Below are 15,254 nucleotides of genomic sequence, written 5' to 3' on the forward strand. Positions count from 1 at the left end.
AAAAAAAAAAAAAAAAAAAAAAATTCAACACCGACCGATGATATATAAAAAAAAGTTGTAGAGTAAAACTCTAGTATGTACATTTCTTTTCCACATTGTTATCCCTCTTCTCTAACCCTCTAATCATCCTGTACCTCATCAGCACAACCTCTACACACACCCAAAAACACAAAGAAAATTCGACAGTCTTTAAAAATTTTAATTTAGTTTGCAGCAATGAGGTAGTAACTGGCACATGGACTAGAAGACCCATTCTGTCATTTTGCCATACAGTGGGAAACAGGTATCAGGGCCATTAACACCTGAAGTGAAAATGGAGTCCTGCTTCCATCCTTGTGTTTTATCTGCTTCTAAAACACCTACAATTCAGTTGAATTTGTCTCTTCCTCCATATAGACTTTTTTAAATGATAGTTTCCCTTGTCATTTCTGATATTTTACATTTGCTCTTGGATCATAACATCAATTGTGGAATTTGCTAGGATGTTGTGAAACAACTGTTTAATATATCTTTTATTTAAAAATTTAAAATCGGACCAAAAATGAGAAAGAAATCCATGCCTCTTTATCTGCAATAAGTTTGATGCTTTATTTCTCCTTGATTTTAAAAACTTCAAACAATGAATACATTTTGTTAACATATCCCTGGTGTGCACTTAATTACCAGCAAAGGTAGGTCAATGTGACTGGTTATGTGTGGTCTTCGTGCTATTTGCACCGAGAGCTTATTGAGAATCTAATAAGCTCTATTAACTAATAAGTCACATGGATTCATAAACATTTCAGAGATCTTTGGAGAATTCTGTTATTCCTTTCAATATCTAATTAGCAACTACAGTGAAGAAGGGAATTGGAGGGTTTCTTTTGTTTTAAATTTTTTTTACTGAGTTAATGCCATTCACCTAGCCTAGTAGTTAATTGTGTTTATCATTACATGGATTATGGAGGTCTGAGAGCAATATGTGAGATATTTTCTAGAAAAAATAAAGTTTCTACTATAAAAAGAGTTTACAATCTGAAGACAACCACTCAAACTAAAAATATACATTGTAGCACAGCCTGTTATTATAGGAAGAATTCATTCCTTTACATAATATTCACTGAGTATACATTATGTGTCACCCTTGTGCTAAGTTCTGGGAGTTAAAAGATGAGCAAGATAGAGGTCATTGTCCTCAAGGAGCTCTGTCTAATAGTAGAGATAAGATATACATTTACAGAACCACAGTACAAAGTAAAATGTGATAAACAGCTACAGAATTTTCGAGTTGGAGGAGTCGGAGGCTTCATGGTGGGGTGGCATTGTATTCATTCACTGAGGAACTCAGACGAATGGACATGTAGTTAGGTGGGGCTTAGCTAAAGCTTTCCTAAAGAAGGCACAGAAGCTAAGACAGAGGGAGAAGAGTACAGGGACTGTTAAGAGCACATGGTGGTTTGGGCTAGAGTGCAAGGTATGCTGTTAGTGCACTGGCAGGCCATGAATGCTGGGCTAAAGGGTTTTTTAACACTTAATAAATCAGGTAATAGATAGTCATTGAAAGTTTTTCACAGGGATGTTCCCGTTACAGCTGTGTGTTAGATTAATCTAGCAGTGGTGGTTGGGAGAGATTAGAGTGGGGTGACCTGGCTAAAGACCAGATAGGAGGCAGTTGCCAGGTGAGAGGTCATGAAGCCCTGGCACAGGACAATGGCAATGAGGAAGGAGAAGAGGAAATAGACTCTGAGGCTGCTATGAAAGTGGAATCCGCAGCAATGCCTTGAGTCTGAGCAACCATCCATGATGCAGTGAGAAGACTACCTAGTGAGTCAGGAGGCAGGCCTCTGTCCAGATTCTATGTCTACCTCGCTTGTGGTCTTGGGAAAGTGACTTCACCTATCTGGATTTCAGTTCTTTCATCTAAAAGTAAGTGGGGTTCATAACCTAATTGAGTAGGGTTTGTAGGGGGAAAAACTATATAAAGGTGTTAATTTTTACACGAAGAACCCCCAATTCAATTACTTGATGTACAGTTTGCTATCCTCTTTTCTCTCCACTCCTTCTTGCTCTCTGACTCACTTCTTCTTAGAACCACCCCTGGAGGCTATGCAGGAAACCAGCAAGAATGACCAGATGATCTCTCTCATAGGAATAAGCCAAGTTGATGAATAACATCCACCTTCCCCTCCTTATCCTCTTTTCCCCATGCCTTGCTCCTCCCCACTCACAGAAACCAGCAATCTATGGGGAGGGTATGTGAATGTGTGTTAGGAGTGGGACATGGAAATAGCAATCTGCTCTAGAGAGGAACACACACAAAAAAAATTTAGTCCACCCAAATCCTTCACAGGGTCCAGATTACTGGAAATATTCTGGAGCTGAATCAGAATTCAAGTAATCTTCAAGGCCCTGGCATTTTTGGAGTGGAACTGAGTTTCCACAGTGACATGAAAACCAGCTGAGTCTCCTGAAGGTATCCTGGACTATCTAAGAGTCGTGCGTGACTTTCCCCCCTTCTCCCACTCTCACCTCACCACACACAGTCCTACGGGGGGTTGAAACCAATCAGGAGTGATTACACAGGGGGCTGCCTTAGTTGGAAGCCCCAGTCATCCTCATTCCTAAATCCCACCAGACTGGGGCAGGAGTATGTTTAGACACATTGAAAATTAGAGCAAAGCCACCCTTGCTCTCACACCTCCAGCAGTTTCCCAATCCCCCAGATAAGTCAAAGAAAACAAAATGGGTCCATAAAAACCTGAGTATGTGCCCAACAGTGGACTTAGCCCTAAGGGCTGACAACAGAAAGAAAATAGTTTTGACCTCATTCAACCTCTAGCTGCGGGGCCAAATGGAGCCAGGCTTTAGAGGCCAGAGCACAGGAGTGAAATGTAGAGCTCAGTGTGTTCTTCATCACAGGAAGGGAGAAAAAGGGATTCTAAAATCAAAAATACTACCACAACAACTGAAATAAATATGTACTGAGCACCAGTTACTTCTTATGATAGCTCCCCGTCTTATAATCTCCACTGAGCCACGTGTGGTTTAGCAAAGTTAAGCAGTTGCCCATGGTCATTTGGCTACGAGGTTGTGAAGCAAATTCAGAGACACATCTTTTGACTACAAAGCCCACTGCCTTGTGCACTAAGCATAGAGTGGAGATAAATGAAATAGAGAATAGGAATAGAGACAATAAATGAAGCCAGACGTTTGTTCTCTGAAAAGAGCAATAAAACTGACAAACCTTTAGCTGGAGTGACAAAGGAAAAAAGAAAGAAGACACAAATAACAAAAATCAGAAACGAAAGTTGGGACATTACTATCAACCTTACAGAAATAAGAAGGATTATAAGAGAATGTACTATGAATAACTGTAAATCAACAAATTATATAACCTAGATGAAATCGAAAATGTTTTAGAAACACAAGTTATCTAAACTGACTCAAGAAGAAACAGAAAATCTCAATAGACCTATAACAAGTAAAGAGAATGAATCCGTAATCAAAAATTCCCAACAACAAAAAGTCCAGACCAATAGCTTTACTGGGGAATTTTAGCAAACATTTAAGGAAGAATTAACACCAATTCTTCTAAAATTCTTCCAAAGAACAGAAGAGGAGAGAACACGTTTTAATCCATACTATGAGGCCAGGATTACCCTGATACCAAAGCCAGATAAAGGTACAGAAAAGAAAACTACAGACCAATATCCCTTATGAATATGGTGAATACAGATGCAAAAAATCCTCAACAAAATATTAGCAAATTGAATCCAACAGCATTGTAAAAGGATAATACATCATGACCAAGTGGGAATTATCTCAAGAATGCAGAAATAGCTCAACATAAAAACATCAATAAATGTAATACATTAATCGAATGAAAGAAAAAAAACCCACATGATCGTCTCAATTGATTCATAGAAGGCATCTGACAAATTCCAATGCCTTTTTATGATGAAACACTCAACAAACTAGGAATAGAAGGGAACTTCCTCAACATGATAAAGGGTATTTATGAAAAACTCACAGCTAATATTATACTCAATGGTGAAAAACTGAAATATTTCCCCCTAAGATTAGGAACAAGACAAGGATGTCCACCGCTATGAACATTGTACTGGATGTTCTAGCCAGAGCAATTAGGCAAAAAAGAGAGAGAAAGAATGAAGAGAGGGAGGAGAGGAGCAAGGGAGAGCGGGAAGGAAAGAAAGAAAGAAGAAAGGAAGGAAGAAAATGTATCTAAATTTGAAAGTAAGAAGTAAAACTCTATTTGCAGATGACACGAAAGCTACTAGAGCTAATGAATGAATTCAGAAAAGTTGCAGAGTACAAGAAAGAACAACACATAACAATCAGTTGTGCTTCTATACACTAACAATGAAAAGTCTGTAAAGGACAATAACAAATGAATTCCATTTATAACAGCATCTAAAAGCATAAAATATCTAGGAGTAAATTTAACCAGGGAGGGGAAAGAGTTGTATATACACCGAACACTAGAAAACATTGCTGAAAGAAATTAAAGGAAACCTAAATAAATGGGAAAACCTTCCATGTTCATAGACTGAAAGACAGTAATGTTAAGATGTCAGTACTACCCAAAGCAATCTACAGATTCAACACAAGCCCTATCAAAGTTCCAACAACCTTTTTTTTGCAGAAGTGTAAAGCCAATCCTCATATTTGTATAGGAAAAAAATTTGTTTGTAATTGCAAGGAACCCTGAATAGTCAAAACAATCTTGAAAAAGAAGAATAAATTTGGAGGATTGCCACTTTCCAATTTCAAAACTTTCTACACAAAGCTATAGTTATCAAAACAGTGTGGTACTGGATAGACATATGGAAAAATGCAATAGAATTGAAAGTCCAGAAAAAAACCATACATCTATGGTCAACTGATTTTTGACAAGAGTGTTAAGTCCATTCAATGGGGAAAGAATAGTTCTTTCAATAAATGGTGCTGTGACAACTGGATTTCCACATGTAAAAGATGAAGGTGGACCCCTACTTCACATCATATACAAAAATTAACTCAAAATGATCAATGACCTAAATATAAGAACTAAAACAATAAACCTCTTAGAATAAAACATAGGGGTAAATCTTCATGAGTTTGGTTCTGGCAAAAGATTCTTAGATATGACACCAAAAGCATAAGAAACAAAAGAATATATAGATAAACTGAACTTAATCAAAATTAAACACTTCTGTGCATCAAAGCACATTACCAAGAAAGTGAAAAGACAACCTACAGAGTGGCAGAAAATATTTGCAAATAACATATCTGATAAGGGCTTAACATTCAGAATATATAAAGAACTTCTATAACTCAACAACTAACAAATAACACAGTTAAAAAATGGGCAAAGGACTTGAATAGACATTTCTCCAAAGAAGATAAATAAATGGGCAATAAGCACAGGAAATGATGCCCAGCATCATTAGTCATTAGGGAAATGCAAATGCAAACCACAATGAGGTACCACCTCACAGCCACTAGGATGGCTCTGATCAAAAAAATGTTAATAATGAATGTTGGTAAGGATGTGGAGAAATTGCAATCCCTGTGCATTTTAGATGGGAATGTAAAATAGGTGTAGTCTCTGTGGAAAACAGCTTGGCAGTTCCTCAAAAAGTTAAACATAAAATTACTGTATGACCCAGAAATTCCACTCCTAGGCAAATATTCAAAAAATTGAAAGTAGGGATTCGAACAGATGTTTGTGCACCAATGTTCATAGCCAACAGGTGGAAACAACCCAAATGTCCATCAACAGATAAATGGATAAATACAAAACAGGTATATACCTACAATGGAATAGAGGTTACCAGGTGCTGGAGAGGGGATGAGGAGTTATTGCTTAATTGGTACAGAATTTCTATTTGGTATGAAAAAAAAAACTTGTAAGCAGATAGCAGTGATGATTGCACAGCACTATAGATGTAATTGGAGCCCTGGTTGTATAGTGGTTAAGAGTTTGGCCGCTAACCAAAAGGTTGGCAGTTCAAATCTACCAGCTGTTCCCTGGAAACTCTATGGGGCAGTTCTACTCTGTCCTATAGGTCGACTATGAGTCAGAATCAACTCAATGGCGATGGGTTTGGTTTTTTGGTTTCGGTAGATATAATTAATGCCACTGAATTGTACAGTTAGAAATTGTTAAAGTGGCAAATTTTATTTCATATAGATTTTACCACAAAATTTGAAAGAGAGAAACAGAAATGAACTTACTTGAAAAGCACTTAACAGAAGTTAACACTATGGTATTTCTTTCATTAGACAGTTTTTTTCATCTTGATAATTACTCCTTCTCCAAATCTGTTGTTTATAAATTTTACTTCATCATAAAGATTTCTGAGAAAATGTTGGAAAACTAACATACTGTATTTCCTCTGAGCATTTCTTGGCAATACCGGTAATTCACACGACAGAAATAAACAGTGACAATTCCAACAAGTAGCAAATACTTTAGCCCAAGGCTTTCCCAATGCCCCATGACTGAACTCCTTACCTGATTTACAGACCCTCCCCCCACCTCCCACCACCACCCATGATACCTGATATCTCTGAATTCACTCTTGCCTTATGCAGTCCATTTTTCCATGTGCTACTTCCTATTTGGAAACCCTGGAGAAGTAGTGGTTAAGTGCTATGGCTGCTAACCGAAATGTCAGCAGTTCAAATCCACCAGGCGCTCCTTGGAAACTCTATGGGGCAGTTCTACTCTGTCCTATAGGGTTGGAATTGACTTGATGGCAACAGGTTTGGTTTTGGTTTCTTCCTCCTGTTTAAATCCTGTTAATGGTTCCATTAACCTTAGGATAAAGGAATTAATCCTCACTGTGGTTCCTATGAGTTCGAATCAACAGCAACAGGTTTGGTTTGGTGGTGCCTTAGGCATGACATGATCTAGCCCCTGCCTAGGTCTCTCACCTGCACTGTCCAACAGAAATATACAAGTCACAAATATGAGCCATGTATGTAATTGAGTTCTGGCGGTGGAGTGGATAAGCATTCAGCTGCTAACCAAATGGTTGGTAGTTTGAATCCATCAGCCGCTCCTTGGAAACACTGTGGGGCAGTTCTACTCTGTTCTATAGGGTTGCTTTGAGTGATTCGACCGCAACAGGTTTGGTTTTGGTTTTAGTAGCCACATTACAAAACATAAAAGGAAAAGAAAAAATAATTGTATTAACATATCTTATTAACCCCAAAATATCTAAAATATCATTTTAACATGTAATTGATATGAAAAATTATTAATATCTGTGAATAGAGACAATTTTACTTCTTCCGTCCAATCTGGACGTCTGTTACTCTTTTTTCTTGCCTTATTGCACTGGCTAGGAACCCCAGTACAGTGCTAACTGAAGTGTGAAAACGCATATCCTTGACTTAGTCCTCATTTTAGGAGAAATGCCTATAATCTTTTACTATTAAGTATAATGTTAGCTCTATGTTTTTCATTGATGCCCTTTATCAGGTTTAAAAAGTTCCCTTCTGTTCCAAGTTTGTTGACAGTTTTTAAAATCAGAAATGGATGTTGAATTTTGTCAAATGCTTTTTCTGCACCTACTACGATGATCCTATGGTTTTTGTTCTTTTGTCTGTTAATATAGAAAATTATGTTGACTGATTTTTAAATGTTGAACCAGTCTTATATTTCTGGGATATACTCCACTTGGTTGTGATGCATTTTCCTTTTTATATATTGTTGGATTCAATTGGCTAAAATCTTGCTGAAAATGTTTGGGGCTATGTTCATGAGGAATATTGTCTGTAGTTTTCTTTTCTGATAATGTCTTTGCCTGGTTCTGGTATCAGGATAATGCTGGCCTCACAAACTGAGTTGGGAAGTACTCCCTCTTCTTCAGTTTTCTGGAAGACTTTGCGTATAATGAGTATTTCTTCCTTAAATGTTTGGTAGAACTCACCAGTGAAGCCATCTGATCCTGGCGTTTTTTTTTTTTTTTTTAATGAGAGAATTAATATATGTTAAGTGCCTAGAACTATGCTTGGCTTGTTGGAATTGCTCAGTAGATGTCAGCTGTTAATTTTTTAAGATCCCATATATTTCCATTTAGAAAATAAATGCTTACTGCAGAAAACTTAGACAATATTTTTTTAATTAAGGAAACAGTAATCCTACTATCTAAGGCTCACTGCTGTCAATATTTTAATGAATTTTCCAGTCTTTTCTACAGATAACTTATGTTTGCTTATATTGCTATTGTTTATATTGCTCTGAACCTACTTTACTCACTTAGCATTCAATTATTAACTTTTTCCATGTCAATAAAAGTTCTTAATAAATATAATTTCAATGGCTATGCACATTCTATTGTATGGTGATACTATAATTTATTCAACCATCTTCTTGTATTCTTAAGCTCGTTCTACTTTTCCTCCATCTCATCTGCACTTCCACATATATTTATATAAACACACGTACAACCCTTAGAATGAATAGTCCCACTAGAGCTTCCTCTCTTTATGGCATGCTCGCTAGGACTCTAGGTGTTGAAATGTATCCCAATCTTTACAGCTTGCCAGGAAAATGACTCCTTATTTTTAGTGGTGAAAGGAAAGGGAAAGGAAACTGAGGTGAAAGGGAGAACTAGTACTCCTGGGTCTCGTCCTCCTACCATGAGAGTTGAGAGCATTTATTACAGTGGACCTGAAACGTATGTTGTTGGCACCAACAGCAGCAGCCCTATCTGTCCATTGCTCCCTGACAAAATGGCCTCTCTCTCACTTCCACAGGCACCTGCTCCAAATGCAGCCTGTTCCTTAAATAGCCTATCACCAAGGTCGTCCAAGGGGGCTGGCCCACTCTGCTCCACAGAAGGAATTCTGCAATTATCAAAACTCCTCTCCAGTCTTTCAATCACTTTCCACCAGGAGAGGATGTCAGACCCTCTCACAAAAGCTGACTGTACATCTCTTCCTAACTCCACCTAGCTTCCCCCAACCTACCTTTCCCTTCCCCTGTTTCCTAGCACATCCTCAGCTATATTCAAGCAGACAAGCCTGACTCAAACTGTTGCTTATGTTGTCTGTCTCCAGAAAATTGTCTTCCCCTCCTTTCCTCTCATTCCTTCAATCCCACCTGTTTTAGTGCTTGTTTGACTAGCTCTCAGAAATGCTGGTGGTGTAGTGGTTAAGTGCTATGGTTGACTAACCAAGAGGTCAGTAGTTCAAATCCACCAGGTGCTCCTTGGGAACTATGGGGCAGTTCTACCCTGTCCTATATGGTCACTCAATGGCAATGGGTTTTTGTTTTTGTTTGTTTGTTTGTTTGTTTTGACTAATTCTTGCAGGTCCTTTGGGTTCTAGGATGTGCAGATTGGGTGATCAGTTTTAACCTTGTTCATCATGGTTATTCCCTCCTCTTCCCCAGATGGTACTTTCTGCTCACATAGGGATCTTTCGGCTGTTCCAGTTCTCCCCTACCCTATGGCCCTTACTCAGTGAACCTGAGAAGATCTGTACCTTTCCCTTACTTCCTAAAACTCAAATAAAAAGCTAAATACAATCTAATTCTGACTGAATATAATAATGTATTTATGTAAAAATAATCAGGCTTTATTTTTAATATCAGATTAGGTATAAACTAATAAGCACTTCCTCTCACTAGGCTATTCCATCATTTGTTCATATTTACTGTACAGCAGCACAAATTCAGCTCATTATTATTGTTCTTAGAAGCCTTTAAAAAGCCCACCTCTTTTTTCCTTCCATCATTCCTTCTACACTGATAACAACTGTTCATTGTGTGTTTATTACATCCCACGCATTTTACTAAGTGCTGTACAAGTTACATCTTAATTAAAAGTAGGTCCCATTATTTTAATCTCTATTTTACATAGGAGGAAACTGAAGCACCAAGATGTCAAGCAACTTGCCCAAGATCATACAGCTAGCAAGTGACAAAGCCAAGAAAGGCCATCATCAGGTTTCACAGCCCACAGGAGTAAACCACTATCCAATACTGTCTCTTGACTTATAATTTTAATTTTTTATGTGAATTCCATTCTCCACCTGGTTGCTGACCCTGAGCCGTTGCTTGAGTTCTAACCCAGCCCACTTGCCCCAAAAGGTGTTCTGCCCCTGGGTCTTTGTTATATACCCATTTCCCACTCTTCGGATCACACACAGCTTCACGGCCAGCTACTCACCTCATCCAGCTAGAGCACCCATAATCCCAAATCAGAAATTTGGACATGTCATCAGATAAAAAAATTTTACTACTTTTTGAATTTGTTTTCACAAAAATTAGGATGAAATATTGTAAGTGAATCACGAATGTTCAATTAAGACTACACTGAAAAGCATAAAATGAGGTAAAAGTGGAGACTGCTTCCCCCGCCAATGAAAGATATACCAATAGGCTACTGTAAGTTGTACACATTAGTAACAAAAATGTACAGGTTGTCTGCTGTTGTTGTTAGGTGCTGTTGAGTCAGTTCCGACTCACAGTGTGACCCTGTGTACAACAGAAAGAAACACTGCCCAGTCCTATGCCATCCTCACAATCGTTACGTGTGAGCCCATTGTTGCAGCCACTGCGTCAGTCCATCTCCTTGAAGGTCTTCCTCTTTCTCACTGACCTTCTACTTTACCAAGCATTATGTCCTCCAGGGACTGATCCCTCCTGATAACATGCCCAAAGTGTGTGAGACTAAGTCTCGCCATCCTCGCTTCCAAAGAGCATTCTGCCTGTACTTCTTCCAAGACAGATTTGTTCGTTCTTCTGGCAGTCCATGGTATATTCAATATTCTTCACCAACACTGTAATTCAAAGGTGTCAATTCTTCTTCAGTCTTCCTTATTCACTGCCCAGCTTTCACATACATATGACGTGACTGAAAATATCATGGCTTGGGTCAGGCGCACCTTAGTCCTCAAAGTGACATCTTTGCTTTTCGACACTTTAGAGAGGTGTTTTGCAGCAGATTTGCCCAATGCAATACCTCTTTTGATTTCTTGACTGCTGTTCCATGGGTGTTGACTGTGGAACCAAGTAAAATGAAATCCTTGACAACTTGTCTAGGACCCTAAAATGGACATGGGGGGAAAAGAATTATCATTTATTAGTTGTAATCCTCAAATAAGGTAATAATTCTGCCTTTGTCTGGAAGATTTGTGCTTTGTGTAGTGAAAACCGAGGCATAGCTTCAATAGCCTTTTTGTGGTCATATTCTAGAAAATTAGGATCAATAATTTATCACCAGAAAACCTTTTGTGTGTGTTCTCTTTAATCTCTGAATCTTCCAGTGAGTGTATGTGTGTGTTTGGTCTTGACTGCTCGTTCTTTAACAAAATAGACTGTTCTCAGAGGCAGCCCAAGATAGAACTTTCTCCAGTTCATATTTCCTTCTCTCTTCTAGTCTCTCTAACTCTCCATAGCTACTTCTCCGGAGGAAAACGGTATTAGAACCCTTCCCAATTGGGCCTTTCTCCGTCTCTCCACTGGTGCTCGTTTCCTCCTCCCGTCCACTTCGGTTCTGTCCAGAGCGGGGACCTCACTGTACGTAGCCGAAATGGAGCAGAACAGTTCCCGCTTCCTCGGCTCAGCGTTTAAGTTTCAAGTAGCGTTCTTCTCCAACTTCTGTTTAGTTGTTCTACTGTTGTTTCTCCCCCATCCGTTGGCTTCCTCTGGCTCTGGGCAGCTTAGCCTCAGACCGTCCCGTAACTGTAGCCATCAATCAAAATGAGGAAAGAATCAGAAGGGTAATAGGTTTGACAGTGCAACTTGTTGCCATTTTTAGAGAGAGGGAAGAAAAAAGAAACTTCCTAAATTTTCCCAAAGTTAGAAGGATAAACCGCCAGCACCCATTATCCCGCCTCAGGGGAGTTCTACAGAGCGGTAACGTCCCACCCCACCACTTGCTGGCCCGCTAAGCTCTAAAGCGAAACGGGTGAGAACTGAAAGAGAAACAAACGAGAAAGTAAGGAGGAAAAACTGGAGGATGCGGGCATCGATCCCGCTACCTCTCGCATGCTAAGCGAGCGCTCTACCATTTGAGCTAATCCCCCACCGCTAGACACGGCTTATCTCTTCCTCTAGAGAAGGTTCAGAGCATTTAAACGAGAAGATACGATTTTACGTTTTTGAGGACACCCTTGATCTTGCCTCGCAGCTGAAGCTATAAGCGGCAAAATAAATCGCCCTCTCCTTCGATCCGGAATCGAACCAACAACCTAAAGACAGTTACAGACACGCGCCCTACGGTCCTCTGCTCTACCAGCTGAACTGTCGAAGGGACGTACCGGAGAGTTGTCCACTCGTCTTCATAACTGAGAAATTTTCGAGGCTTCGTGCGTTTTATCATATTCTTCTCATTCCCAAGTTCTGAGGCGCACGACCCCGCCTCTTCCGGACCTTCCCCCTCTTCCCCGCCTCGCGGCAGCCGGAGCGCGCGCTCCTGTCGCCGACCCTGTCCCGGGCTCTGAGGGGAGGCGCGGGCGGAACGCCGAGCCAGGCCCACTGAGGTTATCAGGCCTGGTCCGGTAAGTAATCGTTCACTGTTTTGTGATTCGGGACGTTCAGGGAAATGCGAAAGACGATTTAGAAACACGCCGCGACCGATGAGGCCGCCCCGCCGAGCGCAGACTTGCTTGGAACCTGCACAAGCACGTCTCCGTTTCGAGGAATCCCAAAAGATTTCAAAAGAGGGATTCCACAGGCCAAAACTGGAACCAAAGTAATAGAATTCCTATGGCTTGTTGGAATGTCATTTAATATCTATAGGAAAGAAGGAACCATATCTCCTTCAAGCTGGAATCGAACCAGCGACTTAAGATTGTCTCTTAACGTACAATTAATTACAGTCCTCTGCTCTACCAACTAAGCTATCGAAAAGACAAGTAAGCGCATCGCGCCCCCTGGGATTCACCGCGTAAAAGCCAGAATGCGTTTGCCCGTTAGGTAGGGATTAAAATGAGCATGCGTTATCTCCGGAGCAAGGGTGGGAAAGCAGCCAGAGGAGGTGTGTCTGTGGCTGAATACTGTTTACGCATGCGCAGAAGGGCAGACACGCTCGCACACATCCACATACCACGCACCCCTCTGGCCCGCGCTAGCCTGACTGACTTTGGAAAGGGGCTCCAACCCGGGGTTCAGGGCCCACGGTGTTAAGACTGAGAGTCCACCTCCGGCCCCATCCCCCACGTTCCTTTCGTACTCTGCCTGTAGAGCCTGAGTTGCCCCCAAAACCGTTGTTAGATGTCCTTTCAGGCAGCTTTTTGTTGGGGGCCAGTGGCGCAATGGATAACGCGTCTGACTACGGATCAGAAGATTGTAGGTTCGACTCCTGCCTGGCTCGACTTTTGTCACCTTAGTATTTAAAAGTCAGAAATGATTACATTTTTTCCTCAGTTCTCCAAACCACAAATGCCAAGAGTAATTTAGATTTCTGCAATGACTGCTCACACTTAAAACTCAGAAAGCCGTCGTGCAGCTCTGCCGCCGCTGTTCTGCAGTTTCCCATTCCCGCCCCTCGAACTCTCGAGGTGGTAAGAGAAGGCCCCAATACAAACGTGGGCCTTTAGCGTGCCGACACCTTCCCAGGAGCGCCAGCGCCGCACGCTGAAGGGCTGCGGGAAAGCGGAAGGAAATTTAGAAACCGACTACTCCGTGATTTAGGAGTGAAGAAAGATAAGAAAACCCGGTTAGGCAGATGCAAAGTGAAGCCCACAGCTCCCGGAGATAAAACTGCATAAAATCCCAGGACTGCTTCTACCGCAGCTCGGTTCGTCAAGTCTCGTAGATTATTTCAAGCCATTACAGGCACTAAAGAACTCCAACCCTCGATAATGCAGAGGAAAGAAATTTGAGGTTATTCAAAATGTCTTTCTGATCCTGTTCCTATTTTACATTTAATTTTGACAAATGTATTCACCCTTAGATGAGCCTATAATCCCTCTTCCTCTTGCTGTTTTTGTGATGTCATATTCAGAGAAAGTTAATTGTTAATGATCTGTTGTCAATATTTTACTAATTTACTATGTAACTCCTGAGTTCTTAACAGTGCATGAAAACCATCTAACAGCTTGGGTTCTGGCCTCAAGGGTCTTTTAACCGAGAGGGTCATAATGTTTTGAGCAAACTGAGTTTTTATTTTGAAGTTTTTGTATGAATCTTGTTTGTGGAGGGGTTTGGAATTATTTCTTAAATCTCAACAAGATAGCAACTCTAAAAAGTAAAAACTTTACTGAAATGTAATGTTAGGGTAGAGAAAAGGCTGGCTGGTTCTTTAAGTGGGAAAACATCTTTGCTAAGGCTACACAAATATGGCCAGAAAGAAGCTAATATTGGGGGATGGACGAGCACAGACTACTTGAACTAAATGATAGTTTTATTTTTGCTTCCAAGTGAACATTTGGCCATTTTTGCACGTAACAAGCTTATATATCTTTAAAGTTATACAGTGTTTTTTAGAGTTTAAAAAAAAAGATCCCTGTGAGAGGTTGGGGAGATGTATGTTGCACCTCCCCCAGAATAATGGACAGAATCAAGTAAATTAGGCCACAAGGAAAAGCCTCCATCTTGTTCCTGTCTTCTCCTCCTTATTCTGCAAGGGTGGCAAGTAAGGCTGTTACCATCTGCAGAGGTCACTGCCATGGCCATCGTCACACTCTGGCAGAACCCTCAGCCCCATGGTACTCTTGCCCCGTTCCCCAACAGCCAGTCTGATGGAGTAGCAGAGTCCATGGGGAACAAGATGGTGGGTGAGTTCTGGCTTTTTTACTTACAAGTGACAGAAATTCATCTTAGCCAGTTGGAGTAAGCAAGAGAGACATTTATTATAAAGATACAGGGGTGTTCCAAGGAGACTAAGGATGAAAATGCAACTAGGACTTGGGGACTAGGACTCCTTAAATCCTTTGTCTTTCAGTGCTTCTTGGCTCTTCTCTATGCTTCTGTAGTGCACATGGTGCTGCCCCCCACCCTAAAAGCTCCTAAACTTTATCCCTCACAGTTTGCCTCCTAGAGACTCACTTCTCTTTTTCAGTCCTGATTGCAAAACTCTCCATTTTTCTGGCCTCAGATGCTCACGCCTGAGTCCTGAACCATGGATTGCATGCAGCCAGAAGGGCAAGCTCACCACTAGCTGTATGGATGGGCAGGGGCAGTACCCAGGACATACAACTGCATCCTTTCCTTCCCAGGAGTTCATTGAAAAGATAATAAAGATAGCAAAAAGAAATAAATCTACTGCTGGATAGAAAATGGCATTGGGTACAATCAGAAGACCAAAAATTTT

At 40.6% G+C, this 15,254-nt stretch overlaps 2 non-coding genes across 2 annotated transcripts; one reads left to right on the top strand and one right to left on the bottom strand.

Annotated features, from left to right (window-relative positions):
* Positions 1–11,951: 11,951 nt before the first annotated feature.
* TRNAA-AGC (transfer RNA alanine (anticodon AGC)) lies at positions 11,952–12,024 on the bottom strand. The gene has a single exon. It is a non-coding gene; the product is annotated as a tRNA-Ala (tRNA).
* A 1,216-nt stretch (positions 12,025–13,240) lies between these two features.
* On the top strand, positions 13,241–13,313 carry TRNAR-ACG (transfer RNA arginine (anticodon ACG)). The gene has a single exon. It is a non-coding gene; the product is annotated as a tRNA-Arg (tRNA).
* The last annotated feature ends 1,941 nt before the right edge of the window (positions 13,314–15,254 follow it).

Source organism: Trichechus manatus, unplaced genomic scaffold (assembly GCF_000243295.1).
Source record: "Trichechus manatus latirostris isolate Lorelei unplaced genomic scaffold, TriManLat1.0 scaffold00018, whole genome shotgun sequence".
Taxonomy (NCBI): domain Eukaryota; kingdom Metazoa; phylum Chordata; class Mammalia; order Sirenia; family Trichechidae; genus Trichechus; species Trichechus manatus.